The sequence below is a fragment of the Salmo salar genome, chromosome ssa01 (genome assembly GCF_905237065.1).
Source record: "Salmo salar chromosome ssa01, Ssal_v3.1, whole genome shotgun sequence".
Taxonomy (NCBI): Eukaryota; Metazoa; Chordata; class Actinopteri; order Salmoniformes; family Salmonidae; genus Salmo; species Salmo salar.
The window spans coordinates 13,051,270-13,071,454 of NC_059442.1; the positions used below are offsets into that span (position 1 = coordinate 13,051,270).

Here is a 20,185-nt window from a genome sequence, read left to right on the forward strand (position 1 = left end):
CAGTATATCCTGCTATATTATAATATACTACAGTATAGTATATTACAATATAGTCTACTACAGTATAGGCTACTATATCATAATCTACTCCAGTATAGTGTAGTCTTATACAATAGAGTATACTACAGTATAGCCTACAACAGTATAGTCTACTGAAGTATAGTCTAATACAGTATTTTTTTTATTTAATTTAACCTTTATTTAACTAGGCAAGTCAGTTAAGAACAAATTCTTATTTGAAATGACGGCCTACCAAAAGGCAAAAGGCATCCTGCGGGGACGGGGGCCTGGGATTTAAAAAATAAATTCAATTTAAATATAGAACAAAACACACATAACAGCAAGAGAGACACAACACTACATAAAGAGAGACCTAAGACAACAACATAACAAGGCAGCAACACATGACAACACAGCATGGTAGCACCACAACATGGTAGCAGCACAAAAACATGGTACAAACATTATTGGGCACAGTCAACAGCAGGTCATGAAGGTCATGAAGGTAGAAACAACAATACATCATACAAAGCAGCCACAACTGTCAGTTAGAGTGTCCATGATGGAGTCTTTGAATTAAGAGATTTAGATAAAACTGTCCAGTTAGTCTACCGTATAGCCTACTACAGAATAGTCTACTACAGTAAAGTCTACTACAGTATAGTATACTACGGCATAGTCTACTAATGTATAGTCTACTACAGTATAGCCTACTAAAGTATAGCCTACTGCAGTATAGCCTGCTACAGTATAGTCTACTACAGTATAGTCTACTACAGTATAGCCTACTACAGTATAGCCTACTGCAGTATAGCCTGCTACAGCAAAGTCTACTAAAGTATAGTCTACTACAGTATAGCCTACTACAGTATAGTCTACTAAAGTATAGCCTACTACAGTATAGTCTACTAAAGTATAGCCTACTACAGTATAGCCTAATACAGTACGGTCTACTACCGTATAGTCTACTGAAGTATAGTCTACTACAGTATAGCCTACTACAGTATAGTCTACCACAGTATAGCCTACTACAGTATAGTCTACTACAGTATAGCCTACTACAGTATAGTCTACTACAGTATAGCCTACTACAGTATAGTCTACTATAGTATAGACTACTATAGTATACCTACTACAGTATAATCTACCACAGTATTGTATAGACTACTGCAGTATATTCTACTATAGGATAATCTACTACAGTATGGTATAGTCTACTACAGTATAGCCTACTAAAGTATAGTCTACTATATCATAATCTACTACAGTATGGTATAGTCGACTACCGTATAGCCTACTACAGTTTAGTCTACTACAGCATAGTATAGTCTGCTACAGTATAGTTTACTACAGTATAGTATACTATAGTATAGCCTACTACAGTAGCATCTACTACAGCACAGTATACTAGAGTTTAGTCTACTACAGTTTAGTCAACTACAGTATATCCTACTATAGTATAATATACTATAGTATAATTCACTACAGTACAGTCTACTACAGTATAGTCTGCTACAGTATAGCCTAAAACAGTTTAGTCTACTACAGTATAGCCTTCTACAGTATAGTATACTGTGCTACAGTATAGTCTACTGAAGTATAGTATAGTCTACTGCAATATGGTCCACTATTGTATAGTCTACTACAGTACAGCCTACTACAGTATAGTCTGTTACAGTATAGTCTACTACAGTATAATCTACTACAGTTTAGTCTACTACAGTATAGCCTAATACAGTATAATATACTACAGTATAGTATATTCTATTACAGTATAGTCTACTGAAGTATAGTATATTCTACTACAGTATAGTCTACTACAGTATAGCCTACCACGTTATTAGCCTACTACAGTATAGTCTACTACAGTATAGTCTACGACAGTAAGGCTTTTATTGCATAGAAAATACGGTATTCCCACATAAAATAGAAAGATGTATGTTTATCTGCATCGATAATAATAAGCGAACAGGCCAAATGAGAGCGAGAGAGAGAGCTAGAGAGAGATAAAAGAGGAGTAATAGTGCGTAACTTATCCTCTGAAGGGAACCTTTAACAAATCTAACTCAACAACACCATATAAATGTCTAAAATGACTGAGCCTAATAAGAGCTTATCAACAAAACAGCATAACTCATGCAGTAGCAATGCTGTCTTCATCTTTCAACTTGACGGCAGCAAACTATCTGCATTAACATTCTATCCTGTTTTTTTTTTTGGGGGGGGGTTCTCCCTTGGAGCTTAATTACGAAGTTCCAACACCATTTTGCTTCTCTACCTGTCACTTCCGATACATGTAACGTAGCCTATTCTGGGGAGAAACAGCTTAAGGTATGCTGTTTGTTAACTGTGCTGAGGGGGTCTGCCGTGTCTCTTTGATGTCATTTGAGTCGCCTGCCCCCTGACATGTCTGGGCTCTGCAGATGTTTGTTCGATTGCACAACATTCGTGAGATGAACTCCGACAGCCAGGCGTGTACGCTGAGTCAACTCCACAGCGTGGCATGCTAATTAGGGGATGTAGGGGTGAAAAAACACCATGGTTCTTACTCTGGATTCAATCCATTGTCTCAATTGTTGCAAGGCTTAAAAATCCTTCTTTAACCTGTCTCTTGGATTTAACAAGTGACATCAATAAGGGATGATAGCTTTCACCTGGATTCACCTGGTTTGTCTGTGGCTGCAGACCAAATGCAAAGTAGACAGCCCTCAGCCCTTGAATTGTGTTTTCCATTGTCACATCCAGGTGTACCTTAAATGTCCCTTGCCCAAGTGAGGGAGAATGGTGACCTGAGAGGCAACGTCCTTGTTGGAAATCTTGACGTTGAGCTTAAAAACAACCAACCTAAAACTATTAATGTACCTAGCAAGCTAACATAGCTTGCTAGAACTCATGTCAGGCATCTAGCTACAGTTAACCATAACTGGCTTGCTAGTTTTATAGTTTGGTCATTTATTCCACTACATTTCAGAATTCAAAAGTATGTTTATGAAGCTAGCTACGATTTATAGGCTCCTCACTATGAGACTAAGCCACTTTGAGCGTCATTCCCATTTGCCAACGCTACAGTACCAGTCAAAAGTTTGGACACACCTACTCATTCAAGGGTTTTTCTTCCTTTTTACTATTTCCTGCATTGTAGAACAATAGTGAAGACATCAGAACTATTAAATAACACATATTTAATCATGTAGTAACCAAAAAAGTGTTAAATACATCAAAATATATTTTACATTTGAGATTCTTCAAAGTAGCAACCCTTTGCCTTGATGACAGCATCTTGGCATTCTCTCAACGAGCTTCATGAGGTAGTCACCTGGAATGCATTTCAATTAACAGGTGTGCCTTGTTAAAAGTTAACTTGTGGAATTTCTTTCCTTCTTAATGCGTTTGAGCCAATCAGTTGTGTTGTGACAAGGTAGGGGTGGTATACAGAAGATAAGTCTATATTATGGCAAGAACAGCTAAAATAAGCAAAGACAAACGACAGTCCATCATTACTTTAAGACATGAAGGTCAGTCAATACGGAAAATGTCAAGAATTTGAACGTTTCTTCAAGTGCACTCGCAAAAACCATCAAGCGCTATGATGAAACTGGCTCTCATGAGGACCGCCACAGAAAAGGAAGACCCAGAGTTACCTTTGATGCAGAGCATAAGTTCATTAGTTACCAGCCTCAGAAATTGCAACCCAAATAAATGCTTCACCGAGTTCAAGTAACAGACACATCTCAACATCAACTGTTCAGAGGAGACTACGTGAATCAGGCTTTCATGGTCGAATTGCTGCAAAGAAACCACTACTAAAGGGCTACTTAACCAAGAAGGAGAGTGATGGAGTGCTGCATCAGATGACATGGTCTCCACAATCACCCGACCTCAACCCAATTGAGATGGTTTGGAATGAGTTGGACCGCAGAGTGAAGGAAAAGCAGCCAACAAGTGCTCAGCATGTGTGGGAACTCCTTCAAGACCGTTAGAAAAGCATTCCAGGTGAAGCTGGTTGAGAGAATGCCATAAGTGTTCAAAGCTGTCATCAAGGCAAAGGGTGGCAACTTTGAAGAATCTAAAATCTATTTTGATTTGTTTAACACTGTTAATATTGCGACAGTTTGTTTCTGGTAACAGAACAAAATAGTCAGCACATAGTAACTTCTGATTTAGCTGTACTTTAATTAATGCAAACACGTGCGTGGTATATGTGTGGTTCGTATATATACGGTCTCGCTGTTTTACCTCGCAGGGCAAAACAGAGAAGAGGGCGACACATCCTATTGTTCTCTCTTTTATACTGACAGAGATAGTTCCCGCTCAATGCTGGCCTGTCCGAGGGAGGAGGAGCGTGGTTTAAACTTGCTCCTCCTGTCGTCGGCGTGTAGGCTGATCCCAGCGTCGTGACGCACTTCCTGTTGCCGGTTGTAGTTCTTCTTGTCTTCAACAGTTGATTTACTCGTAGTTTATGTACTTAGCATAGCTTCCCCAGTATATTATAAAGGTTATGCATACAAATAGCCAGTTCAACCCTAACAACACTTTTTTGTTTACTACATGATTCCATATGTGTTATTTCATAGTTTTGATGTCTTACAATGTAGAAAATAGAAAAAATTAAGAAAAACCCTTGAGTGAGTAGGTATGTCCAAACTTTTGACTGGTACTGTATATATTTATTTTAGCAAGCTAGTGTCATAATTTTGTCTGACAGGTCAAAAATGCAGTCATGTTGATTCATTTTTACACTTCGCTGCTACCGGAGTTTGACACGTGACTACACGTTGCATTGAATTGTTGGTCATATCAACCCCACGAGGGCCGAGGGGGCAACTTTTGTGAATTGGACCTCCACTTAAGATGGCAATCAAACTGCTTTCGGTTTCGATGGGGATTCCCCGGAGGGAAAGTGGCTAGCGTGAGTGCTGAGGGGGTAAAATGAACGTGTTTGGACTGCAGCCTATGTCATGGAAAGAGCAGGTTTCCTTAAAACCTGTTGGGGCTAGGGGGCAGTATTTGCACGGCCGGATAAAAAACGTACTCGATTTAATCTGGTTACTACTCCTGCCCAGAAACTAGAATATGCATATAATTAGTAGATTTGGATAGAAAACACTCTAAAGTGTCTAAAACTGTTTGAATGGTGTCTGTGAGTATAACAGAACTCATATGGCAGGCCAAAACCTGAGAAGATTCCATACAGGAAGTGCCCTGTCTGACAATTTGTTGTCCTTCTGTTGCATCTCTATCGAAAATACAGCATCTGTGTTGTAACCTGACACTTTATAAGGCTCCCATTGGCTCTCTAAAGCCGCCAGAAAGTGTAATGGGGTGTCTGCTGTCTCTGGGCGAAGAACAGCAGGAAAATTTGTGAGTGGTCAGCCTGGGGACAGTGACACTGGAGATGCGCATACATGAGAATTCTCCATTTTTTTCTTTCAGCCTTTCAATGAATACAACGTCGCCCGGTTGGAATATTAGCGCTATTTTACGAGAAAAATAGCATAAAAATTTATTTTAAACAGCGTTTGACATGCTTCTAAGTACGGTAATCGAATATTTTGAATTTTTTTGTCACGAAATGCGCTCGCGCGTCACCCTTCGGATAGTGACCTGAACGCATGAACAAAACGGAGCTATTTGAATATAACTATGGATTATTTGGAACCAAAACAGCATTTGTTGTTGAAGTAGAAGTCCTGTGAGTGCATTCTGACGAAGAACAGCAAAAGTAATCCAATTTTTCTTATAGTAATTCTGAGTTTAGGTTGTCCCAAACTTGGTGGGTGTCAAAATAGCTAGCCGTGATGTCCGGGCTATGTACTCAGAATATTGCAAAATGTGCTTTCGCCGAAAAGCTATTTTAAAATCTGACACCGCGATTGCATAAAGGAGTTCTGTATCTATAATTCTTAAAATAATTGTTATGTATTTTGTGAACGTTTATCGTGAGTAATTTAGTAAATTCACCCGAAGTTTGCGGTGGGTATGCTAGTTCTGAACATCACATGCTAATGTAAAAAGCTGTTTTTTGTAATAAATATGAAATTGATTGAACAAAACATGCATGTATTGTATAACATAATGTCCTAGGAGTGTCATCTGATGAAGATCATCAAAGGTTAGTGCTGCATTTAGCTGTGGTTTTGGTTTTTGTGACATATATGCTTGCTTTGAAAATGGCTGTGTGATTATTTTTGGCAGGGTACTCTCCTGACATAATCTAATGTTTTGCTTTCGCTGTAAAGCCTTTTTGAAATCGGACAATGTGGTTCGATTAACGAGAGTCTTGTCTTTAAAATGGTGTAAAATAGTCATATGTTTGAGAAATTGAAGTTATAGCATTTTTGAGGTATTTGTATTTCGCGCCACGCGATTCCACTGGCTGTTGACTAGGGTGCAGGGAAGTTAATGTTTTGTACACTCAGTGTAGATTTCATGAAAACTGTAGGCTATTACATTATTTATCATTACCGCATGTCAGTCGCATGAAAAATGAATGATTAGACTGAACAATTGTGGAATATGCTCCAAAATCCGGTGTGGTTCGATGATAACTTTACTGAAATTTTGCCAAGGCAGAGATGAGTGGCAGAAAACGAGACGCGCACGGACAGCAGTGTACACATCAATTCAGGTTACAAGTCTTGTGAAGGCCTAGTAAATGACAATCACTGAATGTAATTCATAACACTTTCTGGTGTTTTGTATGTGATGTCTCTTTGCACTTATCAAATGGCACCATATGGATGCCGGAATTATTATAAAGTGGAGTAGCCTAATAGTTGGAAAAGTAACTGAAGTCTGGACACTGACTGTAGGCCTCACATGTAACCTGTTATAATAGTAGCCCTATCCTGCAGTCAAATGACTAGTGGCCTCATGGGTGGAATGTTAACAACCTCTTACGCCACCAATCACACAGGGGGCAGTATTGTCACTTTCGGATTAAATACGTGCCCATATTAAACTGCCTCCTACTCAAACTCAGAAGCTAGGATATGCATATTATTAGTAGATTTCGATAGAAAACACTCTGAAGTTTCTAAAACTGTTTAAATGATGTCTGTGAGTATAACAGAACTCATATGGCAGGCAAAAACCTGAGAAACATTCTACCAGGAAGTGGAAATCTGATGCGTGGAATCTTTTCAAGTCATTGCCTATCGAACACACAGTGACTAAGGATTCATTTTGCACTTCCTAAGGCTTCCACTAGATGTCAACAGTCTTTAGACAGTTGTTTGAGGCTTCTATGATGAACAGAGAGCGAACAAGAAGGTGGGGAAGTTGGTGACCCAGGGAAGGACATCAGTTCATTGGCGCGCCTTCACGTGAGAGGTAGCTGTGTTCCAAAACGTTTTTCAAGACAATGGAATCGTCCGGTTGGAATATTACTGAAGTTTCACGTTATAAGGCCCTAAAGACTGATGCTTTACACCGTTTGACATGTTTGAACGAACGTAAATAGAACTTTTTTTAACTTTACGTCGTGACATTTTCCGTGCGCTTCCTACATTTGGAGTAGCTAACTGAACGCATGAACAACAAGGAGCTATTTGAACATAAATGATGGAGTTTATCGAACAAAACAACATTTATTGTGGACCTGGGATTCCTGGAAGTGCCTTCTGATGAAGATCATTAAAGGTAAATGAATATTTCTAATGCAATTTATGATTTTAGATGACTCCAAAATGGCGGGTATCTGGATTGCCTAGTGTATTTTTCTGAGTGCAGTACTCAGATTATTGCAAAGTGTGCTTTCCTAGTGAAGCTTTTTTGAAATCTTTCAAAGCGTTTGCATAAAGGAGATGTTCGTCTATAATTCTTTGATTGGCAGTTTAATATTTTATCAACGTTTATGACGAGTATTTTTGTAAATTGTTGTGCTGATCCACCGGCAGTATTTGAGGGAAAATATTTTCTGAACGTCACGCGCCAATGTAAAATGCTGTTTTTAGATATAAATATGAACTTTATCGAACAAAAAATGCATGTATTGTGTAACACGATGTCCTAGGAGTGTCATCTGATGAAGATCGTCAAAGGTTAGTGCTTCATTTAGCTGTGTTTTGGGTATTTGTGATGCATCTAGTTGCTAGGAAAATGGCTGTGTGGTTATTTGTGTCTATGTACTCTCCTAACATAATCTAATGTTTTGCTTTCGCTGTAAAGCCTTTTTGAAATCGGACAACGTGGTTCGATTCAGGAGAAGTGTATATATAAAATGGTGTAAAATAGTCCTATGTTTGAGAAATTGAAATGATTAGATTTGTGGTTTTGAATCTGGCGCTCTGATTTTTCACTGGCTATTGTCAAACTCAGTCCCGCTGACGGGATTGGTGTCGTTTTTCACAATTAATAAACATTATTTTTTTTTTAAATGCTGAAAATCTGGTGTTTTTATGTCAAATAGTTTTGTTATATTTCAGTCTTCTGTGATGTATATAAAGTGTAATATTGGGATGCAAACTCAAAATTGAATACATTTCAACTCTTTATCTGACATTGGTACAGGTATCTTATTTTTTTAAGCCCATAACCATGTGGTTTCAAAGTAGATGTGTTTAAGACTACCAAGAAACACTCTGTGTGACCCTGATTTAGCCCACTGTAGTAAAAGGTTAACTCTTGCCGAATTAAGTGTTCCTCTCATTAAAATGAGAGCACAAATGTTAATTTGTTAGAAGTAGAAATTAAAGTAAAAACTTCACCGATGTCAACTAGATTGTTAATGATGCATTGATAATTTCATCGGTTTATGACATCATTCCGGTGAGCATGTCACGGACCCCTCTGGAACTTTCATTGCACACACCTGGCCCCTATTCTCACTGATTGTATTTGTATATATGTGCCCTTTGTTCACCATGGTGCTGTCGATGATTGTTCCCATGTCCGTTGGTGGTGTGAGTACCTTTGCGTTGGTGCAGCTGTTATGCTGCATGCTATATATATTGTGTATTACGGGTATCGTCCCGTGTCGGTCAACGAGGTTTACCCTCGCTCTTTTGTTTGTGTACAGCCCAGTGTTTTTGTATACGTGTTTGTTTTGGGTGTATTAACCTGTTGGGGGTAGGGGGCAGTATTGACACGGCTGGATAAAAAACGTACCCGATTTAATCTGGTTACTACTCCTGCCCAGTAACTAGAATATGCATATAATTATTGGCTTTGGATAGAAAACACTCCAAAGTTTCTAAAACTGTTTGAATGGTGTCTGTGAGTATAACAGAACTCAAATGGCAGGTCAAAACCTGAGAAGATTCTGTACAGGAAGTACCCTGTCTGACCATTTCTTGGCCTTCTTTACCATCTCTATCCATTACAAAGGATCTCTGCTGTTACGTGACACTTCCTACGGCTCACATGGGCTCTCAGAAGGCGGCAAAAAGCTGAATCGTGGCTTTGCAGGCTCTGGCTGAAAAAAAGTAGCGCGTTTGGGTAGTGGCTGGTTACAGTAATGTGAGACTCACGCCTGTGCCCGCGTCGACCGAATGCTTTCTTTTCCTTTGTCTGTTTACCTAAACGGAGATTCCCGGTCGGAATATTATCGCTTTTTTACGAGAAAAATGGCATAAAAATTGATTTTAAACAGCGGTTGACATGCTTCGAAGTACGGTAATGGAATATTTAGAATTTTTTTGTCACGAATTGCGCCATGCTCGTAACCCTGATTTACCATTTCGGATAGTGTCTGGAACGCACGAACAAAACGCCACTATTTGGATATAACGATGGATTATTTTGGACCAAACCAACATTTGTTATTGAAGTAGAAGTCCTGGGAGTGCATTCTGACGAAGACAACAAAGGTAATCAAACTTTTGTCATAGTAAATCTGACTTTGGTGAGTGCTACATTTGCTGGGTGTCTAAATAGCTAGCCCTGTGATGCCGGGCTATCTACTGAGAATATTGCAAAATGTGCTTTCACCGAAAAGCTATTTTAAAATCGGACACCTCGATTGCACAAAGGAGTTCTGTATCTATAATTCTTAAAATAATTGTTATGTTTTTTGTGAACGTTTATCGTGAGTAATTTAGTAAATTGTTAGTAAATTCCCCGGAAGTTTGCGGGGGGTATGCTAGTTCTGAACGTCACATGCTAATGTGAAAAGCTGGTTTTTGATGTAAATATGAACTTGATTGAACAAAACATGCATGTATTGTATAACATAATGTCCTAGGTGTGTCATCTGATGAAGATCATCAAAGGTTAGTGCTGCATTTAGCTGTCTTCTGGGTTTTTGTGACATTATATGCTGGCTTGAAAAATGGGTGTCTGATTATTTCTGGCTGGGTACTCTGCTGACATAATCTAATGTTTTGCTTTCGTTGTAAAGCCTTTTTGAAATCGGACAGTATGGTTAGATTAACAAGAGTCTTGTCTTTAAAATGCTGTAAAATAGTAATATGTTTGAGAAATTGAAGTAATAGCATTTCTAAGGTTTTTGAAAATCGCGCCACGGGATTCAACTGGCTGTTGCGTAGGTGGGACGAATTCGTCCCGCCTAGCCCAGAGAGGTTAAAAAACCCTACTGTGTATTCCAGCGCCTGTCTCCAAAATCCTTTATACCAGCGTGACAGAGCAAGTCTTTATTTAGTGTTCTGCACCCTGATCTTTTTCACCTGTCTCGTGATTGTCTCCACCCCCTCCAGGTGTTGCTTATTTTCCTGGTGTATATATCCCTGTGTTTCCCGTCTCTCTGTGCCAGTTTGTCATGTATGCCTTTCAAGTCATCCAGCGTTTTTCCCGTAGTCCTGCTTCTATTCTCTTTTGCTAGTCCTCCCGGTTTTGACCCTTGCTTGTTTTCTGGACTCCGTACCCGCCTGCCTGACCATTCTGCCTGCCCTGACCTCAAGCCTGCCTGCCACTCTATACCTCCTGGACTCTGAACTGGTTTAGACCTTTTGCCTGTCCACGACCATTCTCTTGCCTACCCCTTTTGGATTGTTCAATAAATATCAAGACTCCAACCATCTGCCTCCCGTGTCTGCATCTGGGTCTTGCCTTGTGCCCTCATAACGTGTTGACTAACACATCTGAAATTATAAGCAGCAAAATATCTAAATGAGGCTAAACATTTTTTTCCCACACCCCATGTCTTCTGCCGTCCCTGAGTAATGTGAAGCAGGTAGCCTACTGTATATGCAGCCAGGTCATCCTTTATACAAGTCAATGTCCATCCATGTCTGAGGATGTCGGGAATTGATGTTGAAATCGTCCACTAGGGGCAACAGTGAGCACTGTTAACTTGGTTTCGGTTTCAAGATCGAATCCAACAATAGAAAGTTGTTTTTGAGATTTTTGTTTCAAGCCTATCCCAGATCTTAACCCTTACCTTAACTATTCGGTATTAACGCCTAACCTTAAATTAAGATTTAATGCCTAAACTTAACCATTAAGCACTTCAAAATGTGATGTTTCGAAATTTGACATTTGAGGAACATGGATGTCTAATTCTGACGTGAGACTGTGAGAGCTAGTTGAAGTAATTGTTTGACAGTCAGAGGAAAACATGACTGGTTGTGTTCATGCCACATTAAGCAAGTCAGTTAACCTAGATTAAGGCAGCCCCCCACAGCTCTCTGATTCAGAGGGGTTGGGTTATGCAGGAGACATATTTCTGTTCAAAGAATTCAGTTGTGCAACTGACAAGGTAACCCCTTTTCCCCTTTTCAAAGTTAAACGACAAACCTTTACTATTAGACCCATAGTGATCCTATTAAAGTCATAGGGATTCTATATGTAATTATATGATTAGACCCATAGTAATCCTATTAAAGTCATAGGGATTCTATATGTAATTATATGATTAGACCCATAGTGATCCTATTAAAGTCATAGGGATTCTATATGTAATTATATGATTAGACCCATAGTAATCCTATTAAAGTCATAGGGATTCTATATGTAATTATATGATTAGACCCATAGTGATCCTATTAAAGTCATAGGGATTCTATATGTAATTATATGATTAGACCCATAGGGATCCTATTAAAGTCATAGGGATTGTATATGTAATTATATGATTAGACCCATAGTAATCCTATTAAAGTCATAGGGATTCTATATGAAATTATATGATTAGACCCATAGTGATCCTATTAAAGTCATAGGGATTCTATATGAAATTATATGATTAGGCCCATAGTGATCCTATTAAATTCATAGGGATTCTATATGTAATTATAAAAATTACAATAAAAAAGCCTGTGCACATAATAGGAGGTACCAGGAAGAAATTAACCCCCCTTGTCAGAGGTCAGGTGCATGTGCAACAAAATGCACTAGTAATTCTGGATTTTAGCCAGAAAAAAGGGGGAAAGGAGGTCTGGAATACCACGATTCAACTGTGTCACACTGATGCATTCCTCCATGGAAACAGCAGGATTATTTTACCTTTATTTTAACAGAGAGTCCCATTGAGGCCAAGGTCTCTTTCACAAGGGAGCCCTGCATGCACACAATTGACTAAATACAATGGAATACAAATATACAAAATGACAAACACACTGAACTATCGTAGGCTGCTACATCATAGACCCTTCACTCACTTTGGACATATTGGTGGTTGTCCTGTTCTGAAAATACAGCTACTGTATTTTTATGTGTTGGTTCCCAGGGAATTCTTCTGTGCACAAAGAAGAATGTTTAACCCTTACACGCCAACATTATTAAATAAAGACCAGTACATTATGTTTGACTTGGCAGAAGAGATATTGATTCAACACACATGGGTGGGCAATAAATATCTCATACACTTGAGGCCTGTAGATATGAATTATTGATCCGGTAGCTGTGTGTGTGCGGTATAGGCTAATGAAACTGTGAATAATATATTAGATAAGAATATAGACAGCAAAGATTGACCATGTATCTAAACAGTTTCAATCATGCAAGTACATGAACATTCAGAATTTGGGGTTGTGGATCAATGGTCTATAATTGGGAGGGCTGCAAGAAAATGCGGGAATACAGAGTTTGGGGATTTGATCAACTTTCCTAAGTCTATTAAAATTCTATTACGTGACTTTGAAGGTAGAGAGTAAAGCCTGAACATGGTCCATAAAGCAAGTCTTGAAATGTTGAGAGCACTAGGGGGGTGGAGAATAGGACTTTGGAGATTACAGGCTGTTGTTATACTCTGCGGGATAGGTCCTGCATAGCATTCTAATCTCTTGACATTTCGTGGGGGAGCTATCTATTCAACTGCCGGGCTGCAGCTATTGAGCCACCACAGAAAGTTTGTCCCATCAGTGCTGCTAGAAGACTTGGAGGGCTGAGAAAGCTTCATGTGTTGATTGTGACTGCAGTAGTGGGAGGTGCAGATGGTGCAGTGACAATGCTGTAATCTCAACCTCTGGGCACAAACCGCCAGACAGATCGGAGAGTTTGGGGGAAATAATCTCTGCTTCTGTGTCCGTAAGAGGATATGGGGGGAGACGGAACACAAGAGATGAGAGGACAATTTGTCTGTCTGTCTGGGACACTATCTGTCTAGTTTTTCACTTCGTCAATCTGTCTGTAGCTATCTATCTGTCTCTTTCTAGTATATGTCCACTATATTGCTATCATCATCCCTCGGTAAATATCCCTCGGACCACTTTCCTCTGCTACACCTTCAGAACCTTGTCCTTATCCAGAACTTGCCTCAAAGATTCACATACAGTAGAACCAGTCCACTCTATTGTTTGGAACTTGACACTTGACCATTCAAACACATTCTCTCCCTGCTATTGTACATATGCTGCTCACTGCCTGGGGAAATTGGGATGAGTACAGAGAAATCTAGGCCACCTGAGTTCCTTCCATAGAGAATGGAGACGATAAACTGTATGCTGATGTGGGCTGTATCTCAGTCACAACGGCCCCAGGTAGAAGAGGGGGCCATGGGGTGTTCCATCTTATGCCAGCTGGGTCTACAAAAGAAAGGCTCTCCAGCCCACCATGATATGTGATTATTTATGTTATTTTTATATAAGAAATTATTCTGTGTAGTAATCTGTCTCAGTGTATCACGGACGTTGGAATCGAATCAGTTATAACTCTGAAGTAGGTCTATTTTTACCATTGTGTAGACTAGAGGATGTGAGAGTAGGAGTGGGCTACGATTGCCAGTGTGTTTAGATATTTTATCCTCTTCAGACTCCTCTAACAGTGGAAGCTCCAATAATTCATCTGACTACAGTGACAATTAGGATAATAGGGCAGCAGGTAGCCTAGTGGTTAAGAGCGTTGGGACAGTAACCAAAAGGTAGCTGGTTTAGAATCCTCGAACCAACTAGGTGAAACATCTGTCGACGTGCCCTTGAGCAAGGCACTTAACCCTAATTACTCCTGTAAGTCACTCTGGATAAGAGCGTCTGCTAAATGGCTAAAATGTCAACTCTGACTACAGTAACACTCAGGATGAGGTCTGACTACAGTAACACTCAGGATTAGATCTGACTACAGTAACACTCAGGAATAGATCTGACTACAGTAACACTCAGGAATAGATCTGACTACAGTAACACTCAGGATTAGATCTGACTACAGTAACACTCAGGAATAGATCTGACTACAGTAACACTCAGGATTAGATCTGACTACAGTAACACTCAGGAATAGATCTGACTACAGTAACACTCAGGATTAGATCTGACTACAGTAACACTCAGGAATAGATCTGACTACAGTAACACTCAGGAATAGATCTGACTACAGTAACACTCAGGATAGGATCTGACTACAGTAACACTCAGGATAAGATCTGACTACAGTAACTAACACTCAGGATTAGATCTGACTACAGTAACATTCAGGATAAGATCTAACTACAGTAACACTCAGGCTAATATCTGACTATAGTAACTAACACTCAGGATAAGATCTGACTACAGTAACAATCAGGATAAATGGGTGTTTAGCACCCCAGCTCTGGTTATCATGCACTGATTTAACTGTACATTATATTAACACTGGGAGAGCAGGAGACAGACAGACTGAAACCTAGTCTTTCCTTGTATGTCACCGCAAGACGTTCAGACAGCAGCAGAGGGAGCCTCACAGAATGTCTTTTGAAGTAGGTTTGTGTTTGTTCGATATATGGCTTTGAAACTATTGGAACTCACGAGTGCCTTTAGCGACCTATCCAATATTGCAAGATGCCTGATGCCTCCGCAGTGACAGGCAGTGATTGTCAAATCACGAGTTGGAGGAGTTTTCATAAAAGTGATGGGATGTTCAACTGTAGAAAATTAAAACATTTCCTGCTGTTTTTCACATTTGGCTATCCGTCAACATATTATGAACACTTATCTCCCAGGAAGTGACTTTAAGAAATGGATGAATCTATCAACACACAGCAGGCATTCTAGAGTCACCATTAACCACTATTGGTTTTATAGAATTGCTGCAACATATGGCAACTATGGCTGCTTATGATTCTCTTGTCATTTCCCCCTGTGATTGATAAATTGTCCTGATCCATAGATTACTGAGAGATATGGATACAGAGATAGGAAGAATTGGAAGGGATGGCAGGGGATTCAAAAGGATGAGGGGATTCGAAAACGGAGAGATAGAAACAGAGAAAGCGAGACTAAAACCAGAAAAGAGATGAAGGGAGATGAACAGAGAGAAGGGGAGAAAGCGTTAAATCCGTGACTGAGAAATTGTGTGAATGTCATGGCAATGAAATCCTGGATTAAGACCCAACGGGATTATCGATTTTGTCTCCATTTTCAGAGGTTGTTTAATTCAGGTGTGTGTAAAGATTACTATTATTTTAGCCTGATGGTCATACGAATTTTTATGGGAACCATCACTGTATTGAGACAGAGAGCTTGGCTAATTTATCCTGACGTCAGGTATATTAAGCAAAAATTCTACATAGGCCCACTTCTGGGGTGATGAATGTATTATTTATCTCCATATCTGTTTCTCATTTCATCACTTTCAGCTAGTTCCAATGCAATTATTTCCAGGTCTTGCATCTGACCAAGTCATATCGAAATTCTTCCATGCATCACAGACTCAAGTAAATATGAATTATATTCAACATATATTCACATGCAAAGTGTAGGCCTACTATTATATGTATGCCTGTACTGTGAATTAAAATCAAGATGACATTTGGTGAATTTGTTCTCCACAGCAGAGTGCTTGTATAAAACGGGTTATCTATTCTACAGCCAGTATAGGGAGGAGCCTCGGGTCAGGGTAACAGACCACGGTGAAAAGGTTTCTGCTGTTACTGAGCCGTAACATTTCACATCTCATGAGACAATGTGAAGACACGCATGGTGTGCAAGTGCATGTGTGCGCATGTGTGTATGGGTGGAAGAGAGCAGGGGTGATGATCTGCCTCTTCTCCCCTCAAATTCACAATCCCTCTCATCTCATGCAATATCTCTTTAATCTGACAATATCACTATAAAACAATTGATGTCACTTTGCTACTGCCTGGTGGCGCAGCTGTCTTGTCCTACAAACAGAAAGGAAGCACATCTCAGCTGGACAGTGTCTTTCTGTCACACTGAAAACAGCTCTCCAGCAGACCTTAACATGCCATGAGAAATTTGGAAGAAAGGTTTTGTCATTAAAGGTTTTGTCATTAAATTCATTCAAGACTCCAAATGAGGATCTGGGAGACTATCTCTATTTCTCTCCACATGTTCTGTTAGTAGTAAGAGGCAGGCGTCTTGGCCTGATATGTGCCCTCTAAATCATTAACACTCTGTTCCCACACTAATTATCAAAGAAATATTTTACACTTTTCCCAATGAGTTCTGAATGGGGCTCATCCTAAGATGTTCCCTCATGCATTAGAAATATAACCAACGCTTTCAATATAGACGCCTCCTAATTTCACTACTATATAAAAAAACATTTATTGTCACATACACCAGATAGGTGCAGTGAAATGTGCTGTTTTATAGGGTCAGCCATAGTAGTACGGCACCCCTGGAGAAAATGAGGGTTAAGTGCCTTGCTCAAGTACACATCAACAGATTGTTTCACTTTGTCGGCTCAGGTATTCGAACCAGCAACCTTTTGGTTACTGGCCCAACACCCCTACCGCTTGGCTACCTGCTGCCCTATACTATCAAGAGGTAATTATACTAGTTATTTTATTACAATGGTCCAATGGTATGAACTCAAGATGGTAAATCGCTTTGGATAAAAGCATCTGCTAAAATGGCATATTGCTATTATTAGTTGTATTACAGTTATGAACGCACTGAGATGCCATTAATGCTTTCACACACTTCAGTCACCAAAGAACATGGAACGGAGGATGTGTGGGAGAGAAATATATATGAGATTAAAGAAGACCAGACAAGAAAGAGAGGTGGTGGGGGGGAGAACATGCCACGCTCTCTGGAAAATATTTAATGAGAGTAATTGGATGTCTGCTCTTCACTCTCGATGATTTGAGGGGATAATTCCATGTTAACAGAGTGATGCTGAGACTCAGATTTTTTACTTTAAAATGTATGTCAAACAAAAAACAATAATTGCAAAGTTAAACAAGCAATACGCTTGTTAAACAAGCAATATGCTCAAGGAATACTTTTAGTAATTTCCAATGAAAATTTTACAAAACACATTTACTTGAAGAACAAAGCAGATGCAAAGTTTGGTAAAAGAATGATGGTAAGAACAGCACAAAATGTCATTCTGTTACCAAACTTTGCATTTGCACTGTTCTTCATGTAAATGTGTTTCTGTAAAATGTTCTGTGGAAATTTTAAAAGTAGTCATTGTGCTGTACATATAGTTGTATGGTTTGTTTAACTTTGCAATCATTGGTTTTGTTTGACATACATTTGACCTGTTACCATGGAATTGCCCTTGACTAGCACTCTACATCAGTGATGTAACTCGGTTACAAAATGCTCCTCCACTACACTAAGACCTGGTATGAAACATTAATGAAGTACAAACAAATGGACTAATGGAGTCCGAACAAATCACCATTCACCATCAATCCCCTAATGACATGAAGGCACTAAAGCAATCCCCTCCTTACAGACTGTGGTCATTGGCCCCTGAAGGTCACAGTCAACATTGCTCATGGACCCAGCACATGGCAGCAGTTTGTGAACAAAGACCTCTTAACGCCAGCCAGACCAACATTAGATCAGATCTGAAGTGGTGTAAATTATGAATGAAGAGAGCAACACTGGCTTGAATGAACGGGCAGGCGGGTAGAGAAATGGCTGTGAACCGTAATTGGTGTTGACCTGCCAACCCCTAACCCTATAAACCTAATTCTGCTGATACCTTATCGGATTTGCTATTGTATCTCCCCAAGACACATTTAACGAAATTGTCCAATTTGGACAATACTTCGTCCTTGGGCGAGCCGGGTAAATTCAACAATCCTTGGGCAAGTTCCCCCACACGCCCAACCTGCGCAACCGACCACAAACTCTCGTGCCAAAGGCTACACCTTGCCCACCCGACCTACACGAACCACATTTTGTTGAGAGATGTTTTTATGGTAAATTGACTGCACCTCCATATGACTGAATTGAACGCACCTATTTAACTTAACGTGTGTTGCGTTGTTTGCTCTTTGAGACAGAAATTGAATACATCTGTATAGCCCTGACTACTAACTGGTGTTGTTTTACACAACTGTCACAACTTCATGCAAATTCATGCTTCCTATTTAACTTCTTGAAAGGCTCTATCGTGTAAATTCAAGTAGCTGACCAGATCTTATTTTAGGCACTCAGAATCAGTGTATCTTGAATGACCAGCGCGCAATCGCAACGGAGACCGCACGGCTGCACAATATAGCCTAACAGGGAAAATGCATTCACAGCTGTACATAGTCTACTTACCATGGTTTTCAATTTTGCCACAAGGATAACTTCATCTTTTCGCCCTCATATGAGCAGTGAATGGTAATCTAACAAATTAGCCTCCAGATCCCTACAAAGGTATACGCGAAATGTCCATTACGCACGTCCAATTCGAAAATTGAAAGATTTCGTTGTGCTGAAAGATAACAGCAGGCATCTAAATGTTGTGGTGTTTCCAAAGGTGTCCATACTGCGTTTCACAAGACTTTAGAGTGGTCCCAATGTTTGTAGTTCATGTATAGCGAAGCATCCTCTTTTCCGAACTGAAACCCATTGACAGATATTTCGATATATTTTCCCTTCAAACCTCAGAAAAAGTAGTATACGAATACTTTCCTATAAAAACACTTCTCGGCTTGAAAAAGTCCCCAAACAAACCGACTGAAGCTACACTTTCGAAATTGAGAAATATAGCCCCGGTCTCTTCTCTACGGTTTATTTACCAATAAGAGCTACAGTACATGACACAGTCTACAGCATGAGTTGTCGACGCTCCCATTCGGAAGGGGGATTACCAACCGCTGGGATGATGCGCTGTGGATTGATTCATTGCTCTCGGGTAAATTAGTAAAACCTCAACAAGTTTCATGATAAAGTGTATCCATGCAGCCTTGAAGAAAATGGTGCATCAAAGATTGAATGCGTCCATAACATACTCTGCATACTCTGTGCGTGTGCGTTCACTCACAGGTTTGTTCATACTTCTACTTTTGAGTGCCTGAACTCTACACAAACTCGTGACGCTGTCTTTTGCGCCACTGGTGATGAGTATATTTTGTTGTATGTTGATGCTGATGTCGGTAGGTCTTTCCGTAGGTTGTCAATAAACTGGATTACCATGGTTATAATACACTATGTTACCAATAAATATTTGAAATATTTCAATTGTATCACTTAGTATTTGACATTATAGGCTACTGCAGCCTAAACAGTAACCATGTGGTTGTCAAACCTGACAGGGATGATTGATGACCTGAAACAGGGACTAGGGCATATTTCACCTCTGGTTGGTGTTGACTTTCATCTTCAGATTATGAATTTGTTTTATTCCTTGTTGAGCTGCACTAAGCTTCTTCCATAGCATCCAATGTTCTCACTAGCTTAGGTCCCTAACTCAGTTCACAGTTCAGTGGTTAGTGATGTTGCCCTGTGATAGCACCGTTTCTATGCAGACTTCAGGACCACAACTATAAATATAGCTTTTTATGGCCCAAGTGGTTGAGCTTTAAAACAGCCTTTTCAAAATGATCTGTTCTAAGAAAGGAGAGGCGAGGTAGTTCATTAAACACTTGGATCAAAATTGTGTTTTTCCCACCCGGCTTTAC

At 39.7% G+C, this 20,185-nt stretch overlaps 1 protein-coding gene across 1 annotated transcript in view; it reads right to left on the reverse strand.

Annotated features, from left to right (window-relative positions):
• htr1d (5-hydroxytryptamine (serotonin) receptor 1D, G protein-coupled) overlaps window positions 1–19,471 on the reverse strand; it is a 43,194-nt gene extending 23,723 nt beyond the window's left edge. Inside the window, exon 1 of the mRNA XM_014127976.2 lies at window positions 18,840–19,471. The gene's annotated coding sequence lies outside the window, so the exon portion shown is untranslated. The remainder of the gene's footprint in view (window positions 1–18,839) is intronic.
• Between the last annotated feature and the right edge of the window lie 714 nt (window positions 19,472–20,185).